We start from the raw sequence: 15168 nt of genomic DNA, 5'->3' as shown, positions 1-15168 counted from the left end.
GCGGTGGTGAATTGGAAAACAGAAGAATGTAAGCGAAGTGCGAAGTTTTTCGGGATTAGCGAGGATACTATCGCCGTTTTGTAAAGAATTTTTCCATGATTGCTTCACCAATGACTCGTTTATTACGAAGAATGTTGAGTTTATGTGGTCGATGAATGTCGTGAGCTTTGATCGATTAAAGAAAATGTTAATGAAGCTCGGTCTTAACTCAACCGAATCGTATACCGTATGTTGTGTCTGATGATGCATCTTTAAGTGGTTTGGGTTGTGTGTTAATGCAGTCGGGAAAGGTAGTGGCTTATGCTTCACGGCAATTAAAACCACATGAAAAGAATTACCCTACACATGATCTTGAGTTAGCTGCAATTGTTTTTGCCTTAAAAATTTGGAGACACTATTTATATGGTGAGAAGTGTTATATGTATACGGATCACAAAAGTTTGAAATACTTAATGACTCGTAAGAACCGAACTTAAGACAGAGACGGTGGTTAGAGTTCTTTGAAAGACTATGATTTGGTTATTGACTATCATCCGGGAAAGCTAATGTAGTTCTTGATGCCTTCGAGTCGAAAGTCATCCTTGTTTACACTTCAGCAATGAATGCTCATTTGGCTCTTAATGAAGAAGGTGTTGTTTAGTAGAATTGAAGGTAAAACCAATGTTTCTTCAACAAATTCGAAGCTGCAGAATGAAGATCCAAAATTGGTGCTTGAAACGACAAATGGTTCGGGATAATTTAGATTCGAGTTCAAGATTGATGATGAAGGTATATTGCGCTCTCATAATAGGATTTGTGTTCCCAACAATTGATTTAAAGAATGATATTCTTTTCAAGCACATAATAGTATGTATTCTATTCATCCGGTAGTACAAAATGTATGGTGATCTGAAAAAGACATATTGGTGGCCTAGTATGAAAAGAGAAATTTGAATTTATTGCAAAATGTTTGATTTGCCGCAAGTTAAAGCAGAGCATCAAGTGCCAACGGGTTTATTACAACCCATTATGATTCCCGAATGGAAGTGGAGCATATTTCAATGGATTTTGTGTCGGATTGCCGTGACTCAGAAAGAAAGATTCGATATGGGTGATTGTTGATAGATTGACAAAGTCAAGACACTTTATTCTAGTCGAATAGATTTTTCACTTAATAAGTTAGCGTAATTGTATGTGTCGAGATTGTGAGACTACATGGAGTTCCAATATCTATCATTTCGCATCGGGATCCGAGGTTTACTTCAAGATTTTGGAATAAATTGCAAGAAGCCTTAGGCACCAGATTGAATTTTAGTACAAAGATTTCATCCTCAAGCAGATGGACAATGATGGGCGAGTGATTCAAATTTTAGAAGATATGTTAAGATGTTGTATACTCGAGTTTGGTGACAGTTGGGAAAGGTATTTACCGTTGGTGAGTTTGCTTACAACAATAGCTATCGGTCTAGTATAAAAATGACACCATTTGAGGCTCTTTATGGTAGAAAATGCAAGACTCCATTGTGTTGGTCCGAATTGAGTGAATCAAAAATAGTTGGGGTTGATTTGATTCGAGAAACCGAAGAGAAAGTCCGGATTATTCGAGATAGTCTAAAAGCTGCTTCAGATCGTCAGAAGTCATATGCAGATTTAAAACGAAGAGACATAGAATATGCAATGGGTGATCGAGTATTTTTAAAAGTTTCACCATGGAAAAGGGTGTTACGATTTGGTAAAAAGGGAAAATTAAGTCCGAGATTCATAGGGCCATATGAAATTGTGGAAAGGGTTGGTCCTGTGGCTTATCGTTTGGCTTTACCTCCGAACTTGAGAAGATTCATAATGTGTTTCATGTGTCTATGCTAAGGCGGTATAGGTCAGATCCTTCACACGTAATTCCCCATACTGAAATTGAGCTTCAACCAGATATGACTTATTCAGAAGAACCAGTGAAGATTTTGGCTCGTGAAGTTAAGGAATTGCGGAACAAAAGAGTACCATTGGTTAAAGTATTATGGCATCGACATGGTATGGAGGAGGCAACCTGGGAAACAGAGGAGTCAATAAGATCACAAGATCAAGAATCTATTTTTCAGTAACAAATTTCGAGGACGAAATTTTTAAAGGGGGAGAGTTGTAATGGCCTAATTTTCAGTGGTGTCGGAAATGGTGATTTGAGATCACTAAATTCGACAAATAAGATTGAACAAGATAGTAATTTAATATTTATGAGTCAAGTAAGAATTTAGAAGAATTTGTGAAATGGTGAAATTAGTGAATTAAAAGAATTTATTAGGTCAAACGGGTCAAAAATGAGGTATCGAGACCTCAAAGTTGAAAATCGAGCTATAAATATTTTTATAAATATTTATGGAGTGTCATTGAGTTAGTATTAAAGTTTCGTTAGAAAATTTTAACGCTTGGATGGCTAATTAATTGAAAAGGATTAAATTGAAAATAGCACAAAATTTGTTAATTTGTGAGTAAATAGCTTAAGTATTTAAAAGATGGATTTAAAGAGCAATTAGACCCAAAGGTTAATGGCTGGACGGTTTGGGTATGAAATAAGCAAGAAAACAATGTGAACAAGGGCAAAATTGGAAATAGATAAAAGTTAATAGTTAAATAATGATGTAATTGAAAAATCTAGACATTTTCTTCATAATTTCTCAGCCAAAACGCCATAGAAGGTCTGGAGAAAGCTGGTTTTCATATTTTTACATCATGTGAGTCTAATTCTTGCTTTTTCTTGATAATTTTATGTTTTTATGACTTTTACAATTAGGTCCACTTGTAGAATTCATTAGTTTTTGATTTTATGGGTGAAATTGGAAGTTACCCTGGATGGATAAGGAATTTTATGATGAATTATTATGAAATTTAAGTTCTAATTTCATATTAAGGTGGTTTTATTAAGTGATTTTGATAGGAAATGATATTTAGGACCTAATTGTGAAAAAGTTGTGAATTGAAGGTTGCTGTTGAAATTCAGAATATAAAAGGTTTTGAAATAGTTTATAATGATAAAATAAAGTGTTAATTGAGAAAAATTAGTTCAATTGATGGGTGAATTGAGTAGGGACTAAATTGTGAAAATCGTAAATTTTGGGGTAAAAGTGCAATTTCGAAATTTGAACAGCATAAATTGTGAAGTGAAATAGAAATCAAATAAATGCTAATGAGTAGAAATATTTTATATTATAGATCAAGAATCCAAAGAAGAACGAGGAAAAGAAAAAGTTGGAATAGTCCCAAAATTTCAATATCTTCTACAAATTAGCGGGTAAGTTCATATGGTTGAAATTAGATGTTTATTTGTGAATGATTGAAGTATATAATGTGTTATTATATACTGAATTTGTTGTGGGATTGTGTAGATTTTGTTAATGAAAGAATAAATGTGGAAATGCAAATTAGGAAAACGCAGGATTGAGTACGTTCAGTATCGTGACGTGTGATGAATTGATTGGATAAGACCATGGTTGTTCCATGGCAAAGTGTGAAATGTAGGTATGGTATCATCTATCTTGAGTTGTGAAATGTAGGTATGGTATTATCCATCTTGAAGTGTGAAATGTAGGTATGGTATTATCAAATCCATCTTGAGTTAAGAAATGTAGGTATGGCATTTCCCATACCGAAGTTAAAAAATGTAGGTATGGTATTTCAATGAGGAAAACCATACTGAGTTGTGAATCGTGGCATTGAGCAACGACGTACTCAATTTCGTAAGCCGCTTCCTAATTTGATTATAAGAAATAAAGAGAAGTGATCCAAATGAAAGAGATTGAGTAGTTGTTCTTGTTGAGCTCAACTATGTGAATTATTATAAATGGTTGTGAATCGCAGAAACTTTAGTAAATGTTTTGGTATTGTTTGGAAATATTATGTTTGGTAAGCATTACTTTTAACCTATGAACTTACTAAGCTTCAATAAGCTTACTTGTGTGTGTTTAATATTTTATGTAGATTGACTTGAAGTGAAGTGGGTAGATCGGATCAACACAACAAAGCACACTATCCAGATCAATTCCGGTAGCTTTTGTTTTATGTTTGAAGATTTATATGGCATGTATAGAGTTTGAATGAATTGAAGTAAAGATGTTATAAACTAGTTAACAATATTTGTACTAAAATAGTTTTCGGTAAGTAGCAGTAGTTTGACTTTGAAAAATCACTAAAAATAGTAGAAATGGAATTAAATAATGAATAAATTATGGAATTGAATCTCGATGAGTCTATTTTCATATGGAAGAAGCAAAACAGGTATATGAGCTATATTTTATGAGATGTTTAAATTTTTGTGAAACAGGGCCAGAGCGATTTTTGGATCCCCTGTTCTGAATTTGGAAATTCACCATAAATTTTACAAAGATAATTAGAAGTCATAATTTATATGTACAGATTCCTTATTGAGTCTAGTTTTATTAGAGACAAAAGGCATAGTCATTGAAGCTCTGTACAGAGAGATATCTGATTCGTAATACACAAAGGTCAGAGTAGTCAAACCCTGAAACAGGGGAGATTTTAAATAATAAACTGTACTAATTGGCTTGACCAAAAATTCTAGAAAAAAAATTGGTAAGTAGATATATGAGTATAAATTCAGAGAAAATTTACGGATTTTGATTTCGAGTTTTATAACTCGAGATATGAATTATTTAGCAACTATGACACAGTTGGACAGCTTGTCTGGAAAGTGTGATATAAATTGTTTGAATTTGTTTAAGTGCTCAAATAAGTTTAGTAATGCCTCGTGCTCGACTCCGGCGACGGTCTCGGGTAAAGGGGGCGTTACATATTATCTATTTAAATCATAAGAAAATAGTTTGTTAACTTTGCTTTGAAGAACTCCACGAGATTTGGATCAATTTGAGCAAAAAGGTGTTAAGAAATAATGGAAAGTTGGAGAAATGATTAGTTTCTTTTAAAATTGAAGAAGAAAAATGTGTTTGGATGCTTAGAAAATCAGAATGATTGAGAGAAATTTGAGAGAAAACTCATAATTTGGATCTAACAAACTTTTCAAATGAATGGAAATGTGGAGGGAAGAGACAATAGGTGTTCTTGTATAGCTAACCAATTTTCAAATTTTGGTTTATTTCCCCTAAGGCCTCTTCCTGTTCTCTCCCTTTCTCAACTCAATCTCATTTCAATTAAAATTCTTTATTTTCATATTTGACCTCTAATTTAAAATTCGTTTCAATTTAATCTCTACTAACACATATATTTATTAACCTGATTATTACTATTATTTTATTTTAATTTCTACTACTCTAATTCTGATATCTCTCTCTTGAGCCCATGTCTTAATTAACAGATTTTAGTAACTCAATTTTCAGGGTGTGACAGTCTCGGCACGCTTGGATTACATGAGTTATGTTGACATAGTTTAGAAACCAAAATGCATATATAAAATATGGAAATCTAAATTCCCACTTTTCCCAAATGAAAGTATGTGGTCACCTATCTCGATATCTCCATTCAAGTTGGTACTACATATTACGTTGCATCGCAAGCCAAAAGGTCGACTTAATTTTACTTGAATATGCAGCAACATGTGTAACACCCTCTACCCAACCCGATCTCTATGTTCGGGTACCGAATGCTACACCAACTTGAATGACTTAACATGAGTTTCTACTTCGGGTTTAGTTACATATTTAAACAATCTAGTTTCAAAATTCTAATCGAATTCACAACTTATATTAAACTAGTAATAAAACTTTAAGGCTTCGTTCCTTCAGCCGATTACAATTTTTTTTTTTTTGAGTAAAGACTCTATAACATAAAATGATACTTATCCCTAATGCGGAGCCTCTACAGGTGCCCCTCTATACAAATGCACAACAACTGCATTTTACTTAGCTCTTAGCGAAGCCTGACTTGGTCCCTCTCAATTTTCAGTTCATTAACTAACCTGCATTTGAGTAGAAAACTTATAAGTTTAGGTGAACTTAGTGAGATCCGCATATACAATTTTAAGAAAAATTTGAGACATTCAGCTCAAAATTAAACTCCCTGATAATCATGTTCATTATTTTAGGCAGACAACGTTTGGTGCTAGCCCAAGTGTTTCATACATTAGAGGTCTTTCTTAGATTTCAATGACCCCACTGCCTTAGAGTACTAGAGCTCACTAACAACACCAAAACTCTTGCTCTGTCGATCTGTTTCCAAGGGTGGCTTCTTAGGACAGTAGTCCCTGCCTTTGGGGAAAACTTAACAAGATCTCTGCCACTCTCCATGGCCATGTTCGACCTCTACTTTCCACTATCCCCTAAAGGACTTTCTCACTCTTTCAAAAACAAGTATACATTTCCTCCTATGAAATATTGATTGGCATTTTGAACCCTTCAACAAGATTTTTTCAGTTTGCAATGATCGTATTCTACTGTAGACTAATCCACAATTGTTTAAGCTGTGTGGAATCCACAGCTTTCCTAACGGACTAGGACTTTTGCGTACCAAATATACCTTTCTATCTAAGGAACCTCTTTTTTTTTTCGCCCTAACTAAGGTTTGGATATAACCTTGACATTCCTCATCGTTTTGGTGGTCTATATTCCCCAGACATGCCGAGATTATTCATTTTTGAGACTTATCGCTCCAATCACTCCGCGAACACTACTTTCACTCTAGACATCATTAATGAATCATGAATTGTCCAATTATAACCCTCATGTTTGACGTTCTAACTAATTTCCCTTAATTACTATCCTGATGACCACCTCGTGTTTTCTGTCTTGGTGGACTACCCCATGTTTTTTGTCTTGGCAAACTATCTAGGTCGCCGTAGGCGAGCTATGGTCTTACAGCCTAAACATTTTGAGATGTCACCCCGAAGGTCCTTACCACTGTCATGATGCCACCCTATAGAGCCTATTGATCGCCATCACGAAGTTGCTCTATAGAACCTAATAATCATCAATATCGTTTTATCATATATCCACTTTGATGCTTAAACATCAAAATATCCTCCCCTCTGCAAGGCCCAGAGCTTTATACATCACAGTTTGCTCCCAGTAATCTCGGATAGTGAAAATCGAAATGGAATTCCAATTTTCCTTTTTTCCTATTCCTCTGCCCATTCCTCCATTCACCAGCCTAACTTTAATGCTTGAATATCGCAGTGTCCCTACTGTAAACCCTAGAGCTTTGCACATCACGGTTATACTTAGCAACTCTGTATGGTAGTAACTAATAGAATCACCATTCTCCCAATCCTATCTTTATCTAACCCGTCAACATTTCCCTCTCATACCATGCATACACCAATCATGCATACAGTACAATTTAACTACTGACAACAATCAACACATAACTAACAAGATTGCACAACAATGTTTACAGTTAAGAGGCAAGGCACAGAAACTCACCTGATGCTTCCTTACCTCGTCAGTTTAGCTTTTTCAAATGGCAGAACCTCCTTTGTCCTAGCAGCTAAGCATGAAAACTATATATTGGTTAAACTAAAGCTGTTCGTCCCTTAAAACCCAAAATCCACAATTATTCAGAAGTTTTGACAGTTCTCACTTTACTTCTTTTCTTTAATTCACAAGTACAGAGAGATAAGGAAACTTACTGGTCCTTGATTTCTCCCTCATCGAACTTAAATTCACACATCTACTGTGACATGTATAGCTTCCTTCATTTGCATCTCCCTCTTCTTAAGAACGACTGAAAAAGATGATGCTACGGAGAGGAGAATATTTATATACAAAATTGAGAAAAATATGTCTCCATTCATGCCTATATATGCTCTTTGGGCACAATCTTCACCTGTCATTCTTACCATACATTCTTAATCATTTTGTCTCTCACATTCGAAGTAACTGGTTCCAATGTAACTAATCTAGAATTGAAATCCAACTATTCACAATTCAGCCACTAAAATTTTCAAATCTCCCATTAGAGTCTGACAATTTACTAGTCCTTTTAATTTAATCCTAGTTTTCCCAATTTACAAGTCAACTAGAGTAACCGAGTGTTACAACACCCCCACCCTTAAAGAAAAATTCATCCTCAAAATTTTTCTTTCTCACCTAATCTTCTCAAGGCGATGTCTAGTTTAATTTCTCTTGTATTAGAAAATATTCTGCATACCTAAGGAGCAGTCGCTTCCACTTTTATTGGGGACATATCACTGCCTTGCCACCTTAATTTTCATCTAGATCTTATCCCTCTCATCGGTGGCTCTACCGTAACTTTTTACAAGGAAATTAGCAACAAGAGGACCATTTTGTACTTATTTTTCCAGATTCTTACTTACATCATCAACTAGTCATGCCTCAGCACAACATTAATAGGCATTTCCCGAAGTTAACATGGGTCGTATGAAGGAAACTCGATAAACGACCAGATGACAAACATTTTTGCTTTTTCAATGATCAATTGGCTTAAGAAAAACCCTTTCCAGCTTGACAAGTGCCAACTATGGATTCGGGAATTTGAATTGTTTACTTTGAATTCCCCCAAACTTCCTGTAGATGTTTGGCTACTTAAATCAAGACGTTTGGGAAGAAAGACCTTCATCTAAAATTACTCTTCAACTTTTTACTAACTAAGTCTCTTTCTAAATCTCTAGTTTCTCTCTTAGCCTTCTTTTTTCCCTTTTCTAAATCCCTCTTCGTTTCTTCCTTGATCTTTTCTTAGCACGTCTTCCAAGTAATTTTTTAAATCCTTTATGTTTCTTTCATCTTTTCCCTAAAATGGTCACAATTAAGCAAAGTCATTGTGATGGTACCAGTCATCATGACAGTAGTAGTAAGAGAGGTTGTAATAGTGTCAATGAACGTGACAGCGGTGGACCTAATGGTCGCGAGGTAAATATCCCAGTAGAGACCCCTCTTTTCCACTTTACCATATCCCAAAGGAAATGGTTTGCTTCCTTGGTGTTAGAGGAATGCAACTTCCCAACTTTGCTTACGATTTCAGCCTTGTTCAATGTGAGTGTCAACTAAATGACCACTCTGATAGTATCCTCCTCCTCTCTCTATTTGTTCAAAGTCGGGTTTCACCTACCCCTACATCCCTTCTTCTAATCTGTCCCTAACGAGTATAGAATGGCGTTGGGGTAACTTGCCAACGTATCTTGGTAGACCTTGGTAGCTTACTTTATCGATTGTAGCTTGAAGGGTGAGCCACTCATCATTGGTATTTTCTAGAGAATTTACCAAATAAAGGTGACCTCTCGTGGGTCCTCTGTTGGGCCAACCCATTTTTGTACCTGCTAGAGGTGTGAGCTCATTATCAGAAAATGGGACTCTAACCTTCACCTCAATAGAAATAAATTCATCCGAATAATGTATAATCTAAGGGGTAAATTCTAGTTCCCTAACCAATGGCCTATTCCTCCCGACTCGATTTGTACTCCAGGAAACAATTAGGTAATGAGGCTATGGAGGATCAATTCAATTGTTTGAACTTGGGTCACTCTCTCATGTTAGAAAGCCTTTTTACTGTCAGAAACGTATTTTGTTTCTACTTAGAGAACCATAGCCCAAACAGTTATAGGCCCTTGGGCTCTACTTCTAAAGCTATTTCTCAAGCTGTACGTCTTTCTGATTTGATGTGGCCATACAATGCTTTTGATAATTTAACTGTTGTATTGGTTGACAGGAAAGAGGAACCTCTAAACTTCTTTTATACTAATTGTAGGCAACGCGTGTGCCACTAGTCCATTCCGCCAACAATGGTTGTTGGTGAATCTCTTAAATAGAGATTTTATTCCTTGTATGGCTAATTTCTAACTTTTCTTTTGTGGGTACTGCTCAATCATCCATTCTGTATCAAACTTCAAGCAGTATGGATGTGGAGGCCATTATGGACAGGGTCGTAAGAGGCTGAGGGCTAAAGGGGGATCTTGACATACCAATGATAGCAATGGCAAGAGGTTGGTCTACCGTAAATGAGGTAAAAAACCAATTAATTCTAAAAGGGAGCTTACTCCACCCATCTTCTTGTCTCTTCTTGAAACTCAAACTGAGTCCATCACCCCCATGGACATTTCTCCCATTGCACAAAGTTCGCCTGATGAGTTTACTCCAGAAGCTACCCCTCTTGCACCGCCATCTCTCCATACTAAATCAAGGTAACTTGTTACTTCTTCTTGTGGGATATCGATTTTGCTCCTATAAAGGGACCATTTTTTTTGTGAGCCAAGCTCTCTTCTCCCCAATTGAAATTAGTCAATGCTAGGAGAGGAACCTACCTCAAGAATTGAAAGAATATACTCTCCTCTTTTCCTTCGAAGGTCATAAACCAACTTTTTTGGAGCCGGTGGACTTTTACCAAATCAGGCGGAGGAATCTAGTGTGATTGGCTGGGCCCTCCGTGACTGGTGTCATAACACCCTTTACCCGACCCGAATTAACATATTCGAATATTAGGTATTACAAGACCTAAACACTTAAAATTTTTAAAAATTTCTGTAACTTAATTACAACAAACTTCTTGTTTATTTCTTCACAACCATTAAAAAGAAATACTCATTAAATACAACAAAACTTAAATATGGTATATGTAACACCCCAAACCCGGCCTAGACGTTATGGTCAAATCTGGTGATGTCACATGAAATGGGATTTGAAAATTGACTTTACCAAGTTAAAACCGTTCCCTTTTATTAGCTTTTATTTATCTCTCGTCAATTTAAAAAATTATTTTCTCGTTAATTAGATTCGTTTAAAAATAAATTCTATAGCGAAAGCTTTTAAAACCGTGACATTTATGGGAAATCGTTTGAGCTTAGGAAAAACATTCTTTTTAATTAAACCGAGTTTTCATTGAGTTTTGCAGTTTAAAAGTCCATGAAAACAGTCAAAATCCAAAACATAAGCAAACAGTCCAAAAGTCCTAAATTACATCAAAAATACCCCAAAAATAATCGGAAGTAAAGAAAAAACCTTAAATGAAATTAAGTCAGTTCAATAATCATGTGGTCACTGTTGAGTCCTCCACTGCACCAATCCGCCTAAGTCTGGGGATTACTTGTACAGATAAATAGAAAGAGGTGAGTTTACGTAAACTCAGTGTGTAATCCCCACAAGAGATGTGCATACAGTCAAACAACAGTAATCAATCAAATGCAGTCTAGGTCTAAGCCCATTACAGATTCAGATATAGTTTAGGTCTTAGCTCATCTTAGATACAGTAATAAAAATCAGTATCCTACCCACCAGCCTCTACACACCATCTCCGACCATCCCTACACACCATGTGGGGTTTAAAACACCCACCCAGCCCTACACACCAAGTCGTACTGAATGCGGCACATATCAGTAATATTGCAGCTGAGCTGCCAAGTAAAAGGCATGAAAGCCTTTCAATACATTTCCTCCAATAATCAATTATCCCGCCTCAATGCATATGTAACTAAACATGCTCAATGCAAATATACAGAAATATATGCTTAGATGCTAAAATTTAGTTATACATACAGATCAGTAAACATGCATAAGTTTAACATGCTCGATACATACATTATATATTTAGATCACACGATTTAAGGTCTGAGTAGCGCTTACCAACACTATAATAGGCTCACAGTCAACTTAGGCGACCCGTGCAACCCTAAGAAATAGTTTAGCTCAATAGGCCCACACGCCTATATGGCTTGCCCTTGTGGGCCCACACACCCGTGTTGTCAAACACGACCTACCACACGACCGTGTGGCATCATCAATAAAGTTTTCGACTTTTTCCAAAAACTTATTTTCTTGCATTTCGGGTATACACATGTTACAGATTCGATGTAGAAACACTTTCGAGCCTTCCAAAACCTATAATTGACATATAATGCTTCAAAATCAATCACAATTCTCTATTAAACCGAAAACCCACATCAATAATAGTCTAAAAAAAAGCGTCCAGCACTTACACCAACTATCATGAATGATTGGCTACGATTCTGTAAGAGGAGAATCATGATCAAGACGCCTCGCTACTGCCAAAAACACAAGTTCAATCATCAATGGGAAAAATTACACATTGCTCAAACGGATTAAAAGAATGACTCTAAATTCGAACAAAAACCTCTTACTTACCGAGCGTAAAAACATAATGCCGAAATAAATAAATAAGTATAATCCTTGTTGAAACGGAAAAGAAGAAAAAAGATTTTTGTTTGAAAAAAAAAGGGAAAAACGGATGAGTAAGAAAGGTGGACGTCAGTTTTCTGCAGAGAAATTCATTTGGAAAACAGATTTACCTAAACCCCTAAATTCACTTATCCACTCACCCACTACTTAGAGTTCCATCAGAACTGAAACACTTGTGCAACACCCAGCAAAAATAAACTCCCACGCTCACACAGGTATTCGAACACTTGACCATCAGCAATCCTAACACTCCACTTAACCACCAGACAAGCAGGCCTATTCTGATATGTTTCTACAAATACTTAAATATAAGCCTGCTGAACAAGGGTAGGTCTTTATTTTAAAAAAATCACAAAACTTGCCAAATGCAGGGCTTGAACTTGGGACCTCACACACACACACCTAGAACACTTAACCACTGAAACAGATACACATTTGTCACATTTTCAAAAAAAAAAATTAGGGCGTTACAGTATATAAGTCATTACAACTCAAAACCTTGTTAAAGACAGACTCAAATATAGTGTAGAATACAATTTTTCATATCCCTATAGTGTCTTCTATATGCACAATAACGTCATTTGAGCAGCCTCTATGGTGCATTCCTGGCTTGATCTCTCCAAAATAACTGACCTATTCTTACCTATTCTCAGCACCTGCATCATAAATAGACACTTTTAAGTTCATATATGGATTTGGCGCCCAACTCACAATTAAACTCATTGATAACGTGTTCATTATTTCTGGTGAACGACACCTGGCGTTAGACTAAGTGTTTCCTACACAAGCAGTCTTTCAAATTTCAATGACCCTACTGCCTTAGAGTACTAGAACTCACTAACAACACTAAAACTTTTTCTCTATCAATCAATTTGCAAAGGTGGCTTATTAGGACATATAATTCCTACCTTTGGGGAAAACTCAACAAGATCTCTGCCACTCTCCATGGCCATGTCTGACCTCCGCTTTCCATTATCCCCTAAAGAACCTTCTAGCCCTTTCAACCACGAGTCTACATTTCCTCTTGTGAAATCTTGATCGACCTTTTAAACCCTTTAGTGAGCTTTCGTCAACTTGCAATGATCGCATTCTACTGTGGACTAATCTACAATTGTTTAAACTGTGTGGAATCTGCAACTTCCCTAGAGGAGTAGTATTTGTGTGTACCAATTATACATTTCCATCTAATGAGCCTTTTTTCCTTCCTACCCTAACCGAGGTTTAGATATAACCTTTGCATCCCTCACTATTTCGGTAGTTTATATTTCTAAGACAGGCCAAAATCATTCATTCTTGAGACTTATTGCTTCATTCACTTCACGAACTCTATTTTCACTCTTAACATCCTTCACGAATCGCGGATTATGCAATTATGATCTCTATGTCTGACGTTCTAATGAATTGCCCGTGATTACTACCCTAGTGGACTACCCTGAGTTTCCTGTCCTGATGGACTATCCCATTTTTCTGTCCTGATAGACTACCTAAGTTGTCATAGCTGAGCTATGGTATTACACCTTAAACCTCTTAGAGGTGTCGCCCGAGAGGACCATACTGCCATCGCGTTGTCGCCCAATAGAGCCTATTGACCGTCGTCGCGGAGTTGCTCTTTGTAACCTAATAATCGTTAATATCATTTTATCATATATCCACATTGATGCTCAAAAACCGAAGTGACCCCCCTCGCAAGGCCCAAAGCTTCACACATCATGGTTTTCTCCCAACAATTCTAGATGGCAAAAATTGAAATAGAATTCCAGTTTTCCTTTTTCCCTATTCCTCCGCCATTCCTCCATTCATCGCCCTAACCTTGATGCTTGAACACTACAATGTCCTCTCCGCAGGGCCCGGAGCTTCGCACATCACAAGCGCACTTAGCAACTCCATATGACAGTAACTAACAAAATCACCCTTCTCCCAATCCTATCTTCATCTAATCTGCCAACATTTCCCTCTCATACCATGCATAAACTATAACACCCCATACCCAGTTCGGTTATCAAACTCGAGTTACAGGATGTTATTACAGTTACCAAAACATTAGAACACAATTTATAACACTTAACTGAATCTTAAATCATTAATCACTTTAATTGCATTGACAATAAAAGTTATAAATACATCAAGGACTAAATCGAGCATAAAAACATAAATTAATAAAATCTAACATAAATTAAGGACCAACTTGAAAATTTTCAAAACATTGAACTATGTATTGATACCAAAGAAATAAGTATCGATATTTTTATGATAATTATCAATACGAAAATCTATATCGATACCATTTTTGCATTCTGCCAACTTTGAAAAGTTGAAATCAAAGCCTTTTTATCGATACTCTAAAAAAGTATCAATCCTTGTAAATAGATATCAATACTTATTAGAAGTAACGATACCAAATTGTCATACTGTCCTTTTTGAAAACTATTCATTTGGTAAAATATTGATACTTTGGTCCTCAGTATCGATACTTTTACCCAGATGGTTAAAAATCTAATTTTAAAATACTTTTTATGCCCAAATATATAATTCGAACATTGATGCATCAAAGCACACAACCAACCTGCATAATTATTATTCAAAGCATTCCAAAACATATCACATATCATCCTAAGAATACCTAACCAATATGCCATAAGGATTACCAAAATAACATAACTTTTTATCACCAACAACTAGCTATATCTAATGCATATATCCTTCTATACATTTGGCACTAAGAGATTGATGCACATATCATTTTTATGACATTCAAATCACATATCAAACTATATTGCTATAAATTCCAACCAAATTTTTATCCAAGTATTTCATATAATGTTATAACTTACCGATACTTACTTCATTCTATCACATATCAAGCTCAAATACCACATTCAAGTCACCAAACCAAATCATGAGCAACCACACCATTAGTAAACAAGCATACATTTTTTATGCATTCACAAAACATACCACTTTTACTAAACACTTATATACATGTACAAGTTACTCCTATTACATGCCACATATCCTAAAATAAAACATTTACAAAATCTTCCAAACGAAGTCTGGATAGTGTGATCTTTGAATTGATTCGATCGCCTAG

This window comes from Gossypium arboreum, chromosome 1, assembly GCF_025698485.1.
Source record: "Gossypium arboreum isolate Shixiya-1 chromosome 1, ASM2569848v2, whole genome shotgun sequence".
Classification (NCBI taxonomy): domain Eukaryota; kingdom Viridiplantae; phylum Streptophyta; class Magnoliopsida; order Malvales; family Malvaceae; genus Gossypium; species Gossypium arboreum.
Note: the sequence above shows the minus strand (reverse complement) of the source record.